This window comes from Centruroides sculpturatus, unplaced genomic scaffold (assembly GCF_000671375.1).
Source record: "Centruroides sculpturatus isolate CEXI.00-Female unplaced genomic scaffold, Cexi_2.0 scaffold118, whole genome shotgun sequence".
Classification (NCBI taxonomy): domain Eukaryota; kingdom Metazoa; phylum Arthropoda; class Arachnida; order Scorpiones; family Buthidae; genus Centruroides; species Centruroides sculpturatus.
In genome coordinates, this window is record NW_019384377.1 from 980,495 (window position 1) to 1,002,531 (window position 22,037).

Here is a 22,037-nt window from a genome sequence, read left to right on the forward strand (position 1 = left end):
AATTGGCCATAACATAGCCTGATGAATAAATTGGAAGATCGTTTCATTCATGCACTACAAATGAATCAGGTTATTGTGTATGTTACTTTGTTTTGTGAACACTCTCAAACACACTCAACAAACCTTTATCTCCAGTAATGCTTAAATTTCAGGAACAAACATTTTTGGCCTCACCAAAGGTCTGCTTCAGGCTGAAAATGTTTGTTCCTGAAATTTAAGCATTACCGGAGATAAAGGTTCGTTGAGTGTGTTTGAGGGTGTTCATTAACACCGGTAATTAGGTTAGAAGATATTGTGATTTGTTTTGTGTTTAGTACTTTTTGTTTCTTAGCTTTACTACATACAATATTATTCAATAAAAATAAAAATCATTCAACTATTGACATAATTCCACTATATACAGGATATTAAGGAATGACAAGGGGGATTATGAGCGTAACTCCTTAACAGGAATATACTCAATACTGTTAAGAGATCATAGGTTCAACTCTAACTTAGTATATATAGGTGCTACTTTGAGGAATTTGAAAAAAAGAATCAATGAACATAAGCTTTCAGTGAACAAAACAGTTGACAGTACGGTCCTTGCCACTTATGCTAAACAACAAGGCATTACTGTCTTCTGGGACCAGGCCTCTATAATAAAAGCTACCAGATCTAGACACGCGGTAAAATATCTCGAAAAGCTGGAAATCCATAGGGCACAGAAGAGCACACAGTGTATCAATTATAGGGATGCCGACGGGCTTTCGTCCGCTTGGAAATCTTTTTGCGATGAATTGGCATAGATATATATAAAAGGCTTAATAAGGCTTAGGATGATCCTTGATAGATATTTTATTTATTTATTTATTTTTATTATTATTTATTAAACACATGAAAATTCGTATGTATCACTTTATAACATGTTACCTTTTAATTTTTTGCATAACTGTTTATTTGAAATTCGCTTGCGTAATTTTTTGAATTTCCCATTTTTGAATTAGAGAAATAACTGATGATGAACACTTAATGCGTTTGAAAACGTTTTTATGTTATTAAAGAATTACGCTGGATAGTTGAATGATTTTTATTTTTATTGAATTTATTTTCCAGTAAGCAAGTATACAATTATTTATAATATTATTGCTTATATATAAATGTGCATTGTGTTGTTCTCTATCATTAGTTTTAATTATTGCAAAAACAGGAATTCTGGATTTATTCAAGTTTTATAAGTTGTTCAATAAGTGATCTGAAGATGAAATTTTCTCTAAAATGTTTTTCATATTATTTCCGACAGTTAATATTCAGTATGGATGATGATAACCTGTAATATCCTTATTTGAACTTGCAAGGAATACAACACAGTTTTTATTTCATCTACTATTCACATCATGAATAATAGAAAACTACAAACTCCAAAAAGTGTGCAAATTTTTATGATTGGTGGAAAACAGGAAACAACATTGTTGTATTTCTTGCAAGTTTGAATAAGAATATTATTTTAAACAGATTTTTGAAAGTATTCTTTGACTTGAATTTTTTGTAGAAGTCTGAAAGCTGTTTCAAGAGTAAGTGCATTGAAATTTAGTAAAACTTCTTAAAAACATAAAAAATTGTTTTTCAATTTTGACTCCAATAAAGCAATTGTTTTAAAGTTTTATTTGAACTTTTGAATTATTAGTGAATTAGCGAGTCTGCAACTTGACCATTTCCATTTCTTCACATACGTTTTGGACCTGGATATTTTCTTTCCACAACTTCTCTTTTTCCTATCCTCACTGGTTTGACGTTTGACAGAGACATAAATATTCTTTTCAATCTGGTTTGATATCATTTTATTTGCCTTTCTATTTGAAGGGCAATCTCTGTTTTCAATTCTCTTGACAGCCTCATCTGTGATGTATTCGTGTTAATGAATATTCTGTTGTAAACATTCTTATTCATTAACAAATAAATTTCTAGGAGATACGTTCCTTTAATGAAATAAAGACATATATTCATTACAATCAATAATGTAACTGTAAATGAATTAAAATGATAAAATGAATAGTTATTCATTTCTATTATTTTAATTTAATGTAGAAGGTGGTAATCACTTTGGTTACTATAAAATGATTATTTTAATTCATACAGATAATTAGATAAAAGATTAATTTTATCAGATTCAAGATTTAATGCATATTAAAGTATAAATAAGTCATAAATCAATCAAGTTGAACAAACATGTATAATAATAATAATAATAATTTAATAACAGGCATTCTCTCTTCATCTTAGTGCATAAATTATTTAGCAAAATTATATATATATATTGTAGTGNAATTTACAATGGAAATACTAAATATTTGTATGATTAACAGACACTTTTAAATCAAATAACATAAAAATTAGCTGATTATAATTTAAAATTAGTGGAAATGAGTGTAAAAATTAATAATAAATTGCCATATAAATATAGTTTACTTGTGATTATGAATTATTTAAAAAACTTTATATTTAAAATTAAAATTGAATATTTAAAAAAAATTAAGCATTAATTATAAATACTTTTGTAAGAATATTTAAGAATGTTTTTGGTTTATTTTAACGATTTTATTATTGTATTATCATCACAAAAATTAATTATTTCTGTTTTGCTTTTATTCTTATTTTATGTAGCTTATTTGAGAAAAATAAATAAATAAAACAAGGTTTGATTTCTATTTATATGATTCATTTAATTTATATTTTTATTGTAGAAAAGTATTTAATTTTAAACACTCAATATATCATAATTTTTATTGTATTCTTGACACATTTTTTGCATGCAAAATATTTTTTAAAATTTTAATTAAATCTTTATAAAAGTTATGAATAAAATTTGTTTTTCTTATTTAAAAAAGATAAGTAAAAAGTACATTTTTGTTGCAATAAAAATTTAATTATAAATTTTAAAAAGTTTGACTTCATTCTTATATTTTTTGTAAACTTTGGGAGGGCAAAATCTTTATAAAATGAAATTTTTAATATTCATACATAAATAATTAAAATTTTTCATTTAATCTTTATTAACTTGACTTGTTTTAATTTTGTTTTTTTGATTGAAATTAAGAAGAGTTATCTCTATTTGAAAATGATTTTTAAGTAATACTAGTGAAATTTAAATATTTTCATTGCTTATTTCAAAACTCAATTAATTTTAATGTCAATCACAATGATTTATTACTCATTGCAATATTGGAAGCAACTAAAATTGACTATCAGTATTTATATTCTCAGATGAAATTTGCTTCAGTAAATAGTTCTCATATCGAGTAAATCAACGTTTCCTTTCGTATTATGGTCATTTGATTTTTTTTACGATGATTAATTATTAATTTTTCCATTGAATTTAAATTTGTTGAATTTTTGATAGTAAAAAAGATTTAACACATTAATTTCTTTTAAAATATCTTTTTGGTAAATTTCTTATTAAAAATTAAAGAAATACATGTCTTTGTATTTAAATCATAAATGAAAATTTTAAATTTTAATAATTTAATAATCATTAAAAATATATATATATATATATATACATACACTTACCTCCCNAAAATATATATATATATTTTAATATCAGTTTTATTTGTCCATATTTAATATTTTAAGATAAGCTCCTAAAAGTACCTGTATTACTGTTCTAATTAAATAGGTAAAAAAAAATTATAAACATTTAAATAAATTAGTAGATCATTTATAAATGTTTGTTTCATTAAATATTTATTGTTATCTTAAAAGGAGATGCCAAGTTAAATGATTTTAAGTGATTTTGCACATTATTTTAAATAAAACAAATACTAATACTATGTAACTTAATTAAAAATAAACAAAATGTCAAATGAATAATATAGCATTATTTAGATAAAGAAAATGAGAATTTTTAATTATGATAACAACTTTATGTAAAAGATTAAGTACCCATTATTGCTAAATCAATTTTGTAATTATAGAAACATATTTAGTTATTTATAAATAGTAATAATTTAGCTAGAATTGTTAACTTTAACTTATTAGATATTTATTCTGAGATATTAAAATATAAATTTGTTACATAAATTGCATTTAAAAACTTTTTTTTATTATATGAAATTATTGTATAAAAGAATATTTTGTTCTTTCTATTTATAGTTCTTTCCCTGTATGAGATAACTCAGAAATACTGGAAATGCAATGTCAAAAACAATCAATAAGCATTGAATATTCTTCTTTATGTAAATGACTTCATAAATTATATATCTGTTTAAGTGAATTGTAACAGAATTTCGGAATATGATAAATTATGGGAAATATTACAAATAATTTTAGATTAACCCATAATCTGTAACTAGACACTGTAATAAGCATAATATTAACTAAGAGTAGATTAAGTGATAAATGAGACATAATGCTGATGTTAAAGCAATTTTAATCTAATCATTTGAAGAATTCTGATGTCAAACCTTTCAAAATTCTAAATTCACATCTTTCGTTGACAGAATGTAATTATTTTTCTAGTGCTTGTTACGACTATTAAAATATGTAAAAGCATAGAATTATAAATGATTTTAAATGGATTTTTGATTTTTTAGCAAGATATTCAAATTCCTAAACTAGTTTTAGTTTCTTTAGTCTTATAAATATTAAATAATGCATTAGAGATGTGAATGAAATAATGTAATTATATGTCATTCTGAAGTCAGTTAAATTCAATATTATTATTATTAAACCAAATATTTAACAACCTCCCTGTTTCAAAATCTCTTATCACGTTCTGAATTACTTTATTCAGAGAAAAATATATCAAAAATATGTAAAATTTAACACTTCTGAAATGCAGGAAGCCATATTTAGAAAGCAATTTTAAATTAGCATTATTTTTTTTGCATAATTAGCACAATTTTTTGATCTAATTTTCTGTTAAATTATGCATTTTTTATTATAATTAATAGAAACTCAATTAATTATCTTTGTATTTTAAATTCATTAACTGATGATAAATTAATATTGGTAAAATATTTGTATAATATTAATTTTTAAAAAGAATTATACTAATGATATTTTTCTTAAGTATGAATTGATATTCAGAAATTATGAATTCCAAACATCATCAATTTCTAATGTAAATTTATCTTAATTAAATTTAATTTATTCATAATAAAATAGAAAATTATATATTTGTTTTAAATTAATTTATTTTACAAATGAATTTTTTTAAACTAAGATTACAATCTGACATTAAAATATCAAAATCGCTGATTTTAATTGATTGGGACATGAACGAAATTTTTTGAATCATGGCATTTGGCATGGTGCCGTAATGCTCAGTGATGATATTATACTGAGTCTTTCAATTATAAAATCATTAATTTCTTTGTATACAGAACATTTGTACTGCTTTAAGAATGCTCTTAATCTTTCACCTAAGTACAACTGAATTCATTGTTACAGCTTATGTTAAATGGCTGATAGCATCTAGTTATGTTACAGGTTAATAAAACCAGAAACAAGGCTTTTCATTGAAAAAATGTATTTTGGCAATGGAATATTGAAAAATAATTGTTGGAATAATTTATTATATTAAATCTTTAGTTCTTTACTTGAAAGAAATATATTTTATGTACTGTTTACCATGAATAAATGTATCCAAAAAATAGTGAATCAGACAAGAATATAGTTTATGAAGCAAGAGTTATTCGGTACTTAAGCATTTTGACCCAAGCAATTTTGGTTTTAGTTTAGACCAATGGTTCCCAAACTTTATCAGTCTACGGCGCACTTACAGGTTTAATATTTTGTCCTGGTGTGAGGTTTGCCGATAGGTGGAAAGTTTCGCGACAATTGAGCGGTCAGCAGTGTCACGTGAGCGCAGCAGAACTCACAGAGACAGGTTTTTCCATTTTTACCCATTTAATAACATCAAAATAGTTTCTTACAAAACTTTGAAACATTAGGATCCTGGTTGCAACAGTTATATAATAGTCCAACAATGTAATGTCCTTCGATCTCAGGCTTCCGATCTTGGGCATCCTCGTATGGGTTTATGGTCGCTCGTCGATCCTGGTGAGCGCTTCTGTGTTGATACTGAATTTCCTTTGCTGGCTGGCACTGTCATATGTTGATTGCTATCCAAGGTACGTGGAAGCCCTTCTTAACTTTCTAATGCTGCACACACAACCAAAGTGGGGGAGTCACTAACTAGGCATCCAAGGACCAAGAACCAAGAACGTCACATCCTTATTCCGCACGATTTTTATAAGTTTTCTCTTGGTCCCAGATCGAACATTCCGATAGGTCGATGCCGATTTGCCCCTGCACTCCAATTGGTCCCCTCCTCATTACGAATTGTAACGAGATTGGAACCTAGATCGTGGGGTGAGTCAACACCAACTGACAATTCGATTCCTATTGAAGATGTTAGATCTAAGCACTCAAATTCATTTATTGTTTCAATCTGAGTAGTTTGATTTTCTTAGAAATTTCTACAGACATGTCTGTATATGGACATAAAATATTCATTTTTCATTTGATGGTTTCTTTTTACAACATTATAATACAGTAGAGCGTCGTTTATCTGAATCAATTGGGGACTGGGGTTGTTCGGATAACTGATTATGTACGAAAAAATATATTAACCTATCTCGTGTTGAAATTTTTCTCCGTTGCATTTCGTTTCGCATTGAATTTTCGTCAATGTTAAGCCTAACGTATACTTTTTAAAATAGTAATCGTGGCTATTGTATTGTTAAAAATTATTTCTTTATTTCTTACAAACAAAATAAATATATTGAAAAATATAAAAACCAAAAAATATATACTTTAGAAGATGATCTAGTATCAAAAACGTTTGATTCAGCATGACACACAGTTCTCAGAAAAACACCACACAAAAGTGCCAGTGCTGCCAGCTAAAAAAAACACACCAACAAAAACAAATATTGGAGTAGCCCAAGATACAGCCAAAGATTGCAGCGCCACAGTACTAGCGAAAATTTAAATTTTCCGACCGGAATGCTTTCGGATAACCGTTGTTTCGGATAAACGATGCTCTACTGTAATTATTATTATTATTATTATTATTTTCTTCTATACAAAAATTAGAAAAAATTTTCTTTTTTTGCACAAATTCTAGGCCACTTCCAAAGTTTTACACTGATGCCCTTGTCAAAATATGTGTACAGTACAATGACATAAATCAGGCACAGAAATGAAAACAACTCTTAAGATAAACCTCACAATGTAAAGCTCACATTTATTAAAATTGAATCACATGAACCATCAAACTAAAATATGAAAATACAAAAATACAAAAAAAACATGAAATAAATGGTGAAAACCTTCAACAACAAGTAATTTAATGTGATGGGTGAGCTTGCTGATCGCCACACATTTTTACAAAACGCAGAATAAGGTTTGTCACTGCCACTCTCATTTCTCACTCCACATCGATTTTTGAGCGATATTGGCTTTTTATTACAGCTATAACTGAAAATTTGGTTTCACATAAATGCGTTTCGTAAAGGATCCTTACAGCTTTTGAACTCAATATTCATTTTTTGATTGATATCCAAAACTCCACTAAATTGAAAGGAGCAAATTTTGTTTTCAGGCTATTGTCGCAAGAGAGTTCAATTAGATTCTCTTCTTCCTGTGAAGTGAATTCTGGTGGAGCTCAAGCACAGAAAGGATCTTGAATCCATGCAAATTTCTCGGCATTGTCTTCCTCAAAGTATTTTGCAAACCAGTCACTGAGCCTTGAGAGGTATTCCTTGAAAAGGGACAGCAAGTCTGATAAAACGACAACTTTATGATAGGACATGTATTTGTACAATTCAAGGAAACAATATTGACCGCCATTCTCATTGATTTTCCTTATCCACAATTGCAGCTTTTTCCTAAATGCCACAACCTTCTTCAAAAGTTTCAAAATGTGCCTTGCAGACACAGATTGAAGGCATTCAACTTGTCAAATATATCGCACAAATACGCTATCTTCAGCAAAGTACCTGGTGTTTTCATGACCGTCTTCTTGTAAAAAAGTGTGAATTTCTTGATGTAGCTTGAATGCACGGGATAAGACGTTGCCACATAAAAGCCATTGTGAACTGCAGTAGTATAGCAGTGATGTGTATTCAGTTCCCATATCCATGCATAGCTTTTTAAAAAATCTGGCTTTCATTGGCTTATCTTTTATATAGTTTACTACATCTATGACACGTTCTAATACCAAATTCAATTGAGAGCTCATTGACTTTGATGCAAATGGATGATGAAATGGGTCCACATAGCATACAATGCTTTGCTAAGAATAAGTGCCTGCAATCCTCCATAGCAACCAGACATTGATCGTGCTCAATCAGTACAAATAAGGTGTGCATATTTGTTACTTTTTTTTTTAAACTGTTTCCACCCTGTGGGCACTAAGAAGGCTCTTTTTGCAAGCCCATTATGGGTTCTGCCAGGCCCACAATAGGGTGGCCAGGTGGTGAGGGACAGGGCTCGACATATCCAAACAGACCACCCCCAAAAATTCCTGGGGATTATTTGACCCATCTAGATTCAATCCTGGGTTCCCAGAGCAGTACACTGCCACCTTTGACTAATAGTAATAGTGTTGTTTGACAAAGGTACCTTTAAAATTAATTTTCCCACTGATTCTCCTAGCACAATATTAACCACGTCAAGAGCAGCTGGTATAATAAGCTCTTCTGCAATGGTGTGAAGTTTTTTGCACTTTGTCACTCTGTATGTAACCTTAATTAAAAGATGCTAGCAGTGCATTGCTTGGTGCTGAGCTTGTTTAGTAAACACATTTTTTTTTCCTTTTGTAAATCTTGCAACTTTGTACTAAAGAATTCGCAAGATTTTTCAACCATGTTAGAGTGATTGGTCTCAATGTCACTTTAGCTTACTTGGGAACATACACTTGGTCACTAGAACTTATAAACAGAGCACACACTGCAGTCTCTCTTCATTGTTTACTTCTACTGAAGTAAAGCCAAAATTCAAAAGTTATCATTATATATACAATATACCCCACCACTTGTCGATGCTTGATCACTCTCACCTGAACTGTCAACTTTCTTATTTAATAAAAATCTTTCCATTTTCCTATGACTATATGAAAATACAAAGCAACACACTGAAACAAAGCAGGCGCTCCTCTGGTAGCGGGCATCTTAAAACCATTTACTTTTCTTCTCAGATGTTTACTCTTTGATTGTTATTTAGGAACTGAACTGGTTTGCTGAATGGTGCTGTATTTATACTAGCTGCACCACTTACTTAGAACTTTTGCGAAACTTTGACAATGTTTGATAGTATGCTATATAAGTCTTCTAGAAAGTTCTAAAAGCTACAGGAATGATCTAGTCTAGATAGAAAGTTTCATTAGCTTTGAAGTCCTCATGGCACCCTTGTTTACTCTTTATGGCACTGCTGCGCACACTTAGGGATCTCCTGATTTAGACACTTTAAATTCTTATTCTTTATTTTTTTGGATGATTGCTTTTCATTAATATTCTGATGCTGATTTAAACTTTTGTTTACTGAAATGTTTTTTAAAACTAGATACAAATTCAGGCTTAAAATGTCAATTTAGAATAACAATACAATAATGTAAAAAGAAATCAATAAAAAGATTGCTGTTTTAAGCTAATGTTTTGTGACTTGTTATAAAAAATTCGATGAACAAAAGTTTTATGTCATTAGAAAACAAATGATTATTGTTTGATAATAAGAGATACATAAGAATAATAAAGTATATCTAAGTATTATTATAAACTTATAAAATACTGAATATTTTAAGTGAAATATTTCTTAAATTAGTAGTAGTAAAACTTTTTTTTTTTTGTAATTTTTAGTAACAAAGATGATATCTATTAATTTTAACCAGTTTAATAGAGTATATTGTAGAAGTTGATAACATAATAAACAATTGAAAAGCATTATTAAGTATTTAAATTAAGATTTTATTGTATTTACGATAGTTTTAATTTTAAATGAAATTTATGTTAAGAAAAACAATTTAGGATAAAGAAACGAATAACATAATTATGAATTCAAAATGAATTAATTTTCTTTAAAGTACGCTTATATTTTAATTTAAAATAGATTTAATTTTCATGCACCATAAAATTAGCTTTACCTATGAAGGTTTCTTAGAGTTTTGCATACAAAATTAATTGATTAGTAACTAGATTTATTCTTCTTTAATATAATTTCCTTTCATTTCAATAAATTGTTGATTGCTACTCAACACTTTAATGATTTTTGTCTCTCTTGAGAAATGCTATTGATTTAAAAAGTTGATTTCCATTAGCTGTGATGATACAATCTGTAAGAAACCCAAGATTTTATCTTCATTCATATTAAAAGAATCTTAACTTGGATCGTACATAAACAATCCTTATGATATAAATGTTAAAAACTTTTTTATTTTACAGAAATTTAATATTAATTTTGTAACAGAGATATAGAATGTAGTGGAAATAGTCTTGAGAGATGATATTTTAGCATGTAAATCTGCAAGAAAAACAATATATACTTTTTGTATATTAAATTTTGTTTATATATACAAATTAAAACCATTTTTCATTCAGAAATAATTAACAAAATCATAAAACTTAATTAAATATTCTACAAAATACTGGCAATTACAATTTTTCATATCTTTACTTAAAAGAATAAACTAAAACTCATAGAAAAGACATATTTAGTTACAGTAGAAATCAGATTTACAAGTAACATATTGAATATTCTAATATTTAAACTTTCAAAACACATTTATCTTCCATACTAATTCTTAATTGTAACCTTGAAACAATTAATGTTAATTGTATCATATACATTTTCATAATTGAATAACAAAAAGATTATATTGTCTGCATTTCAGCAATTATAACGTTAGTCAGTAATATAATTATAAGAATATAATAATTGAAGTTTTATTGGAATTCTTTGAATATTTCAGAAGTTTATAGATAAGTAAACTATTCAATTTCATTATGCTGCTGTTACTTATAAATATTTGCTTGATTTTAAAATTGAATATACAGAAGAACCTGCTTGTTGCAATCACAGTAATTATTATCATTCATTAATGTTATCAGAACAAGCATATCACAAAATATATAAGCTAAAATATACTATAAAATCTTTGCTTAATTGTAATCAGAATTTGGTTATAGTTCTCATTATTTTAAAGTAGATAGATATTTTTAAGCTATTTTTTCTCACTAAGAGTCTCAACATACAGCTGATGATGCACAATCATTATCAGCTATTGTTGTCATTCTTAAACAGTGCTTTAAACATTAAACAATAATTGTTTTAAGTATTATATATTTGCAGTACAGTTTAAATTGTTTTACATTTCTTACTTTATATTTTACCTATTAAAGATGATACTAGAAAAAAGATAGTAATCAAACAACTTTGAATGAATTATTATTATTAATATATAATAGTAATTAAATGAATAACATAAAGATTTATTAATAATAATAATTATTATGTTGTTCATTTTTTAACTGCCTTAATGTGTTCTTTTAATATCACAGCCAATAAAATCAGTATTTTGAATAATTGTAGTCTTATTTTATTCACTTATTCCATTTAATGTTATTGATTGTGTTATCATTGTCAATAAAGACTGATTCCAAAGTGATTACAAGCAATTACAGTATTTACTGTGATGGCATCACAATGCCAGGCTGAAGGTTTTTATTGTATTTTTAATTTATTTAATTTAAAATATATTTTGTCCACCTCAAATTAGTACTGTAGTGTCTTGCCTTTATACTGTGGTGTGTAGAGGACAAACAATATGATACAAAGTATAAAAATAAAAAAAAAGGTTTTATTTATTTTTCACTCGGTCCTACGTACCCTCTGTTCTTTAGGATCCCAAACTATGTAGTTCATGTATATATTACAGCTTGATATATCCTTTGTGTTAACAAAAGGTGGGTGGCACGTGTTCGTGACAAACAAAAGGCTTAACAAGAGATATATTCCCGTAATATTATAATTAACTTAAACTATCTTAATCTAACTTATATACTAAAGAAGAAGAGTAAAAGAGAAGAAATACGAAGGAATAAGAAAAGTATAAGAAAAGGTTGGTGGGGTACCTGGACATTTCGAAAGTCTCCGATCTTCTCGATGTTGAGACTTGTGCTCAATTTTGCTCGCTTCTCGGTTCCTCTTTGTATCAGCTCTTTAAATTTCAAGGTATTCTCAAAGCCCTCAATCTTAGCATCAGTCCAGTTCGTTTGTTCTCAGATGATCTCAAGTCTGTCCTTTGTTCTATCTCAGTGACAACTTCGACCTCTCCTCTTTTCTTCGTCTGCTCTTGTCGGACGCTATCTCAGGAATGCTCTTTTCTCTTTTCCTGATGCCCTCGGGGCTTTTCTGTTTTCCTTTGTTTTCCTCTTTTCATCCCTGAACAAAGGTTGCCCTCACCTGTAGAGAAAGAATGAATGAGAAAGTTCTAGAAACAGTGACATGAAAGACAAAGGATTTGGATTAATATAAAACTTATATTTAACCCCTATGTACATAGGCATGGCGTACCGCCACAATACTGTACAACATACTTTTCCATTAGCAATGGAGTCATGCCAGTCATCTATCTAACTCCTTTCAGGAGAAAGGTTTTGAATTGAAATAACATGGTTTTCAGTTTTGCATCAAAAAAGCTCATATATAGTTAATCAGGACCTCCTACCCTATGCTTATCTATATCTTGTCTTGGCTTTCACATATCCAACTCCATTCTTGAGATTAAGGAAGGACAGACATGTGTCACAGATGGATGGATGACAATGGGAATTTATAGGTCTAGAATTTTTTCAAATTGCAGCACAATAATAAGCAGTTTTTACAATATATATTATATATAACACTACATTCCATCAGAGCCAATTTTACAGGCATGGAAACGGTGGTGCTAAATCAAAGTTTGATTATTTAAACATATACACATATATATATATATATATATATTTGGATCTAGACACCAAAGCAATATTGTAGGGTTATATTTTTGGTGTATAGTATTTCCTTATCTAAATACAATAGTAGTATTTTTCATCATTTTGCTAATAAAATCAGAATTACAGATGACATTTTTACCATTTTGGTTTATTTGCATCATTTCTTAAAACTACAGTGTGGAAATTTGTTTTATATTAATTTAGATAAAATCTGAACACAGTATAAAATACAGTATATTCTAACCCTGTTTATACATTTTTCAAAGGAACTGAGAAAAATATACAAATGAAACTACATTTGAATTACTTTCAGAATGAATATAGTTGTTTCAAAAATATTTTGCAGCACAAATTAACAATGTACAACTGAATTTGTACATGTAATTTTTAACAAAGAAGTTTCAGTTTACTATATCTATATATATAACCCATTCAACGGGTATCCGTCCGTCCGTCTGTCCCGTAACCGTTTGAAATGGACACTAGAGGCGCCCCTATCGTGTGTCATATTTCAAACATTCAAATTAACAATTTTAATTTTTATTTAAATTAACAATATGAATTNTAAAATTATTTTTTTATTATCAATTATTATAATAATTTATCTTAAAACCAGCTTTTGAATATTACATAAATAAAACTTCTTTCTTCAGAAAGCCAAATTTATTTATTACAAAAGAAATATTTTTGACCTATTTTAGGTCATCTTCAGCATGAAATTGTAAATGTTTAAAAATGGAACATTTGTTAGGAATTTAACATAAATCTACAAAAAAATACAAAACCAAACTCCAGTTGAAAATGTGAAGAAATTTAAAGAAATGAACAAATGTTTTCAATAGCTTTAATTAAGCTATCATCATGGGGTTGAGAAAGTTTTTTTTTTTAGTTGGATGTATATTAACATAAATTTAATAGCAGTATTTAAAATATTTTAATATTCTAATATGTATTGATCACATATATGTATTACATACTATATAAATATGATGACATGCAAATTAATATCAAGGGGATGTGAAAGTATATATATACTATAGGTTGAAATACCATTGATGCATACATTTATTTGGGGTTTGCATGGTGTAATGTCATGTAAATTAGCAGCTCCATATGTTAATACAGTCGACCCCTCCCCTATAAGATCATAGATACGTTCCATTCTTTAGGAATCCGATTTCTTACGAGTCCTTCCAATCACAGCCCAACACGTGTCAAGTTTATGGACTACGGCTGATTGAAAGGTTTTCTTCCATAAAATTAATCGATTCTAGACTAATCCGACTCAACATTTCCAAAATACGTATATTTTTTCTTAGTTTTATAGGAATCGTAATTATAGGGGGGGTTGATAGTATTNAGTTCGGCTGCCTGATGACGTTTAACGTAATTATAGGAGTTTTTTACCTTTTTTTACAGATACCGTCACAATTTTTTCGCAGTTTTATAGGAATCGTAATTATAGGGGGGGTTGACTGTAAACAGATCCTCATAACACCTCTTTGTTAATAAATAGAAATCAAGAACTTAATAGAATTATAAAGTTAGTAATATCACATGGTCTTCTTAGTATTACAAAAGATTTAATCAAATCACATCCTGATGCAATGTATGTCTTTGAAAAGATGTTACCAACAGAAAGTTTATAGTTACTAATAAATATCTAGCTACACTGTTAGCTCCACACATTACAGAAAGGAACAAGGTGATATGTTAGAAGTTCACCATCTGTAATGCAGATTTTAAGATTAGTTAAGGGCAAAATAGAAGAGCTAGATAAAGTAGGAGGTGTATATGGTAAAACTCACAAAACAATTATAAGAATTTTGTTATGTTCCATTTACATTTAGTTTATTCATTAAATAAGAGAATGAAAGAACATTTACATTTGATTGGTAAAGATGTAGGGAAATATTGTTTTAGCTCTATGGATGAAATTTCTGCAAGCTGGAATGATCTTTTTATCATTAACCTCATCCCACCCTTCCAGTATAGATATCATTTATGGATAGCCCCTCACAAAGAATATAATTTAATTAGCTGAGGATGTCTGTTTTAAATGGGCAAAAACATTCAACTTTCTTGTAATATTAAACTAGTACTGTATTGGCATTTGAGATAGTTTATATTAAATTATATTTTCAGTAATTGGTTTGAGGGCCATTTATTATGTATATAGTTTAAGAGGAGGAAGGGGTCTTGAAAAGTATATCATTTGTACATGATGGGGAAGTAGGAGGGCAAGGCATTATCCACGTTGTTTTTTTTTAGTGGTATTAGGTATTAGTGTCATACAAATTTATTTTTATAGGCCTGCTTACTAGTTATGTGAATGAACTATTAGTTAAAAAATATTTGCAGAATTTTATAAAGTTATTTCTTCAATGTTAGGGGGGTCCATGAACAAATTAAAGGGTTGCCAAAAATACATTATTGCATGCAAAAGGAATGGGAGAGAATCAAAAGTGGTTCAAAAACATACAGATATTCTCATTTGGACATCCATTAATTAAATTAATCAAATAAAATAATCTTTATGAAATGTAAGCTTAAGTAAACTGTGTTTGAATTTTAAATTTTTTCCTTGACCTTGTCTAGAAAATTATATTTTTCTTTTTCTTGAATTTTTCATTTATTTCTAAAATGTAAGTTCTCCTACATAGCATATTCCAAAGATATTTTAAATCCTCATAGACGATGCTATTTATTTACTGAGATTACACTATTTAGATTTAGAATCTTTTAATGTAGTTTAATGTTTCTCTTCAAATCTCCATTTAATTATAAGTCATTTAACTATGTTTATTATTATTATTATTTCCATTAAGTATATTACTATCCATACAGAAATAAAGCACAAATATTTAAAAGTTTTTGATGTATTATTATTTTTGAAACCTTCTTGAAGCCAGAGATTTATTTGCATAGTTATTTAAATTTTGTTTTAATTTTCTTTTGTGTGCTTTTGATAGTATCAAAGAATTTTAATACAAAAATTTAATTTATTTTTAACTGTCTACAATCTATAATGAGTATATAATTACAGTTTTATAACTATAAACTCATTTGCAATTGTAATTAATTATATTACAGGTATTATATATAACAATTATAGCATATTAACTTAATTATTTTTATGTAAAATAATTTTATTTTATATAAATATTAATACTGTATATAATAATTATAATTAAATATTATAATTTTTTAATTAATATTACTCCTTTTATAAAATAACTTAAAAATCTTAATAATTTTAATTTAAACTATTATAGGCAACTAGATGTAAGTTCCATTGTTATTTGCAAATAGTTTTTCTAAGAATGACTTCATAATTATGAAATGCAAAGATGAAAATTACATAGTAAGTCATTCAATATTAACTGTAAATATTTGAATATTACACAGAAGAATGATTTTTATTTAATTTCATTTGGCCATAAATACTCTTCCAGGTAAAAAAATATTAATTTTTTGAACACTACAAAAAATTAAGGATTACAATTATTGAATAAATGATTAACAAATAGTAACTTTTAAAATTTTATTTGACACATGAGAATTTTGTAATGTTCTGTATGTGTTATTTGTCCCAAAATTAGTCGCTGAAGAAGTTATATTTGTAAATGTCTAAAACATTTGAATTTTGAATATATATTCTTATATTTCTACACTTTTATGAATGTGATTAATAAATTTAGTAATACATTTTGAAAGACATAATACTTACAGACAGATGACACATATTGGAATAATCACATCATGCATAAGACTATAACACATTGGAGTGAAGCTTTTAGCACATCAGTATGACAACATATCCAAGAAGTTTGTACACAAACATAAAATTATTTCAAACTGAGGAACTGTAATACAAATATACATTTCAGATGGTCAAAAAAAAAAACAATACACAAAATATACTGTGACCATGCCATTATCACAGACAAAACAATTCATCACAACAAACCAGAAATCACATTCATTGACTGTATCAAATACCCACAACATACAATATATATATACTGAAAAAAATTAGTAAATACTTGGAACTTGTCCAGGAAATAAATCATTTGTGGAGATTGGATAAGGTACTTATTGAGCCTGTAATCCTTTTTTGCACAACACTAAAGTCTAGAAACATTAGCACTTAACAACAGTCCATGCAACGTGCGACAGAAAGTTGCCATACTAAACACATGTCACATAATCAGAAAATTCATAAATACAGATGACACACAATTTCAAATTAAAATGGCAGATGGTATATTTTACAATTTAAAATATGGAAAAAACTGAGTTGTTTTTTGATGGTGACTGGACAAGACAAAAGAATGAAGACCAGTTACTTTCTTTCATATTTTAAATTGTGAAATATACTATCTGCTATTTAATTTGAAATTTATAATACTGAAACATTTTAATTATATATATATATATATATATATTAAATTATTACATGAACAATATATACGATGACACAGTTTACATGAACAGCATGTAAGCATAATAATAGTTAATTCTGTAGTTATTTCTTGATCTTGGTCTGGCATAGCATTAAGCACAACTACAGTATATATAAGCCTAGCAGGATACATTCCATCAACACCATTATACTAAAGAGTTATTTTTTTTTTATCAAAAAAATGTACAAATATGATTATTTGCATTGATGAAAAAGTATTAAATTTTTTTTATGTGATAAAGAACAAATATTAAATTTCTTGTTTCAAAAGTTTTTACAAATTATTTTTACTATTAATATAAGAAAAGTGATATTTTTATTACATTATATACATTATATTTAATAAAAATAAATAAAAAAATAAATGTAATTCTTTTTATATCAACTGGATAGAAGATATTGATTTATTTTGAATATTATTAAGTAAAATGAGAAATCAAGTTTTTTTTAAATATAAATTGGATTTTTCAAATTCTTTAGAAAAGTAACATGTAAATAAAATTAATATAAGAATGATTTGTTACAAACATTTTGCTTGCTTATTTTATTTATTATCAGCTTTTGTAAAATATAAATAATAAATAAGTTTTATATATAAAACGTTTACATGTATTTCCTGAAGTTTGAAAAAGTAGAAAAATAAAAATCCTAATGTATAATCAGCTGTGTGTATTTCTACAGCATATACATTTTTAGCTTTTTGACAGGTTTTGTGATAGAGATATAATGTAAAATACAAATTTAAATGGGTTATTTTTTATATATTTGTTTATATGTTAATTTTGTTAAATAATATTGTTTGTGAGTGTTGAAGAAAAAAGGATTAAGATAATTTTAAATTCTTCTATTTTTAATTATTAAAATGGTAAGTCTCTATAATTTAATTTAATAATTAAGGATTTGAAAGTAATTTTATTATGACTAAATGGAAAATTTAAATAGCTTTTTAACTTACTTATTAAAATTACAATTTTAATAAAGTTTTATAAATACAATATATAATACTGATTTGTAATTGAAAAAAGCAGCTTTATATTTATATTTATAGTACAAATAAATCAAATTTGAGTAGCCAAAATTTAAAATTCTAACTGAATTTGGTTTGTTGATTTTGTATTTAAAAATTTAAATCTTTCCATCAGAATGTAAATTGTTGTACTGTGAATGTTTGAATATTGTATAAATGTCGCTAAATTTTTAAAAAATTGAGAAATTAAATGGAAATGTTTGTATCGAATTATTTTTGAGTTGAAATAATGTATTTTAATTTTAATAGTTTTTCTACAAAAAGTAAAATGAGTGTATTAAAATTAAATGAAAGTCTTGCATATTATTCTTTGTTATTTTTTGTAAACTTGTTTTGCAGTCTCTTCTGAGTCATTATGTATATAGGATGAAAATTATATATTTTTTTCACCATTCTGTTAATATTATATATATTATTTTCCTTAAAAGTGCTTTTTTTATATAATCTTTTAAAAGTGTTTATTACCTAGCACATTGTTATTTCTCTTCTTTTTCTTTAGGATTTCTATCTTTTGAGTTTCCTTAACTGAATTCTTGTTGTTTAGTAGTTTCTTGCATTTTCTTCTTCATTATATCTTCTTTCAAAGTACATGTTCATTCATTTCAATTACAGCTTTGTTCTTTTCTTCTACTCTGTTTTTCATTTCATCATTAATTTTAGAATTTTTTCTTTTTGTATCTTTTCTCGTATGCCATACCATCTTAGTTATCTTGGCCCATGTTTTCCTATATGTTTTTCTTCATCCTCTCCTTTTTGTTATTTTCTGATTTCTTATTGTCTCTAATCTTAAAATTTTAAGTGACTTTTGTTATTTTCTGATTTCTTATTGTCTCTAATCTTAAAATTTTAAGTGACTTTCTTCATAAATTGTGTTCAACAACAAGCAACTTAAAGTTCATGTTTCTTTGATTATAAGATGCTTTGAATAAAAGCATTAAAAATGAGCATTTTACTTTCTATAGGATGATATTGTCCACTGTACTAAATTTTACATCTCAGTGACTTTGTTACTTATTCTTTTTAGTATTATCATATTTGAAGATCTGTTATTTTTCATTATGGACTCTAAATATTGAAATGGTGTTCTATTCTTTAAATTTTGAGTTTTTCGAATTCTGTCTTTAGTATCTTCAGTATTATCAATGATCATATACACAGTTTTAAATGCAATTTCATTCTTATTCATTCCCTTATGTCAGTTAACTGTTTTTCTAATTCATTTTGAATAATCTGTATTTGGTTTCTACAAACAGACACTAGAATTGTTTATTGGCCGCACTCTTTGGTATAGCTGAATGGTTTCTACAAACAGCAAGTTGTCATTGATATTGCCAAGATATCTATTTATAATATTAGTAATAGATATGTGTTATTGATATTGCCGTTTTATCATATTTTTTTGCTATTCCCTTAGAATATACATATCCATGTAAATCAGTGTTTCTCAACGGGTGATATTGCCCCCAGTGAGTGTTTTTCCATGTTGAGGGGCGATTAGAAACAATTTATATTTTGTGGGCGAAAACAATTTCCTGGGCGATATAGTAAAACATTATATTAACAATAATTAGATATTTTATTCGTTATATCGTACAATAATTAAACAAATAACATTATACCAATCACTAGTCTAGTTGATGCAGTACGAATTTGACATTAGCCTTGTCCCTCGGCATCGGAATTTTGAATTGAAGGGGGCGATAGCATGTAACAGTTTTATTGAAGGGGGCAACGATTCATTAGAGGTTGAGAAACACTGATATAAATCTTGAACAAGTTAGGAGATACACAATCTTCTAGAAATCTTTATTTGTCAGGTCATTTCTTACAGAATTTCAAATGCTTGTAAAATTTTGTTAATGAAAAAATCTGTTTTAACTTTTTTCTTCTATAACTTTTTTTTAATATCACTTTTAATCCTGATATCTTTTTCAATTTTACATATATATCCTTTCCTGAAAAAAAAATTTTTTTTGTTACTGTCATAATTTCATTGACTTTTTTTTTTTTTTTAGCTTCAAGATAAATTTTTCTATCCTCTTCTTACTTTCAATTAAATCACCATAAGTAATTTTTTGACTTTTTTTGTTTTATAAATTACTTTTGTGATCTATTATTTATTGCTTTTAGTTTTCTTTTAATATCTAATTCTTTATATGTTACTTTTTCCCAAATAGCTGTAATTGCCTTTACTTTTTTATCATAATCATTATGTAGTTCTTTATTCATAGTGCTTTAATGCTTGTATCTTGTAGTAAATCTAATAATTTCATGGGTTCCTTTGTTTTAACAATCTCCTTTTGTTTTTGCTATTATTAAGTTAGCTTTTTATTTTATATTAATCCAGAGTGTGAATATTGAGCTTTGTGGATATATTGATTTGATCTATATGCAGTTCCTCTAAAATCTCATATTTTGCAATTTAGTTGAAATAAAATTGTTTTATTAATGTGATACCAATGATTACAGATGTTTTTTTGCTTTGATTCTTTTGGTTTCAGGTAACCTTATGGATATATTTATGATAAAAAAAAGTATTTTTAATTTTCAGTTAAAATTATTTACATAACTATTTAAATCTTTTGCTATTGTTGTTTCTTTCATTCATTCCAAATCTTCTAGTAATTTCATTGTATATTTATTGTTTTATTCAGGCATTCATGTTATTTAATATAAGAATCTTTTCTTTTGTATTTCCTAACACAATTCTCAATGAATTTTAGAGTTCATATGTATCACCTGATTAAAGAAATTTTTTTTAATTCAAACATAAATTCTTATGAGGATGACATCTCTCAGTTATAATTTTGTAGTTAGTTATATTATTTTTTCATTTATGAAGTTCTCTCCTGTAATAATTTCTCTTACATTTCTTTAACAGTGGATGTTCTTGCTGTTTTTTTCCCTATACTACTACAGAAATGGGTGTAATTATCAAGCAATTCATTGTCTCTTTCTTTCTTTTCGTTTTCAATAAAACAGTCCCATAGGTGTTGTATTTGATTAATTTTCTTCTATTATTAAGCCCCATATCCCAGGAAATAAAATCTGTATTTGTACCCATATTCTTTTAGACTATTCTATCTTTCTAATTGTTGATTTCATAACAAAATTTTTTTAATATTGATTGGAAAGCTAGCTGAATTTGCTGATATTTGTGGAAAGCTTAATGTCTAGACATTATTCTCAGATTGTTTAAAAAGTTGGTAAACTTGTCAAGAATTAAAATTCCTACTAGTCTTTATCTTGAATACAGATCATCATGGTTTCTTATTCAGTTATAAATTAATTTATATCAAAATAAAGATATAATTGAGGAGGCATCTTTACTAGAAAAAAGAATGAATTGGTGTTTGAAGAGTTTTAAAAATATGATAAATATTAATTAAACAAAGACTAAGTGATCAATAAGTGATACTTATTGATCACTTTTTGTTATTGTCCTCATATACTTGTTCATACATAATATATAAGCATTTATGTACCTAAATATTAATATGTGGTAAAATGAAATTGGTTACAAAAATAAAGAAAGAGACAAAACTGTTATATATTAAAATTATCAAAT

At 26.8% G+C, this 22,037-nt stretch overlaps 1 protein-coding gene across 1 annotated transcript in view; it reads left to right on the plus strand.

The window, feature by feature from the left end:
• Positions 1-22,037, plus strand: part of LOC111617411 — a 131,317-nt gene that overhangs the window by 42,612 nt on the left and 66,668 nt on the right. The gene's annotated exons all lie outside the window — the stretch shown is intronic.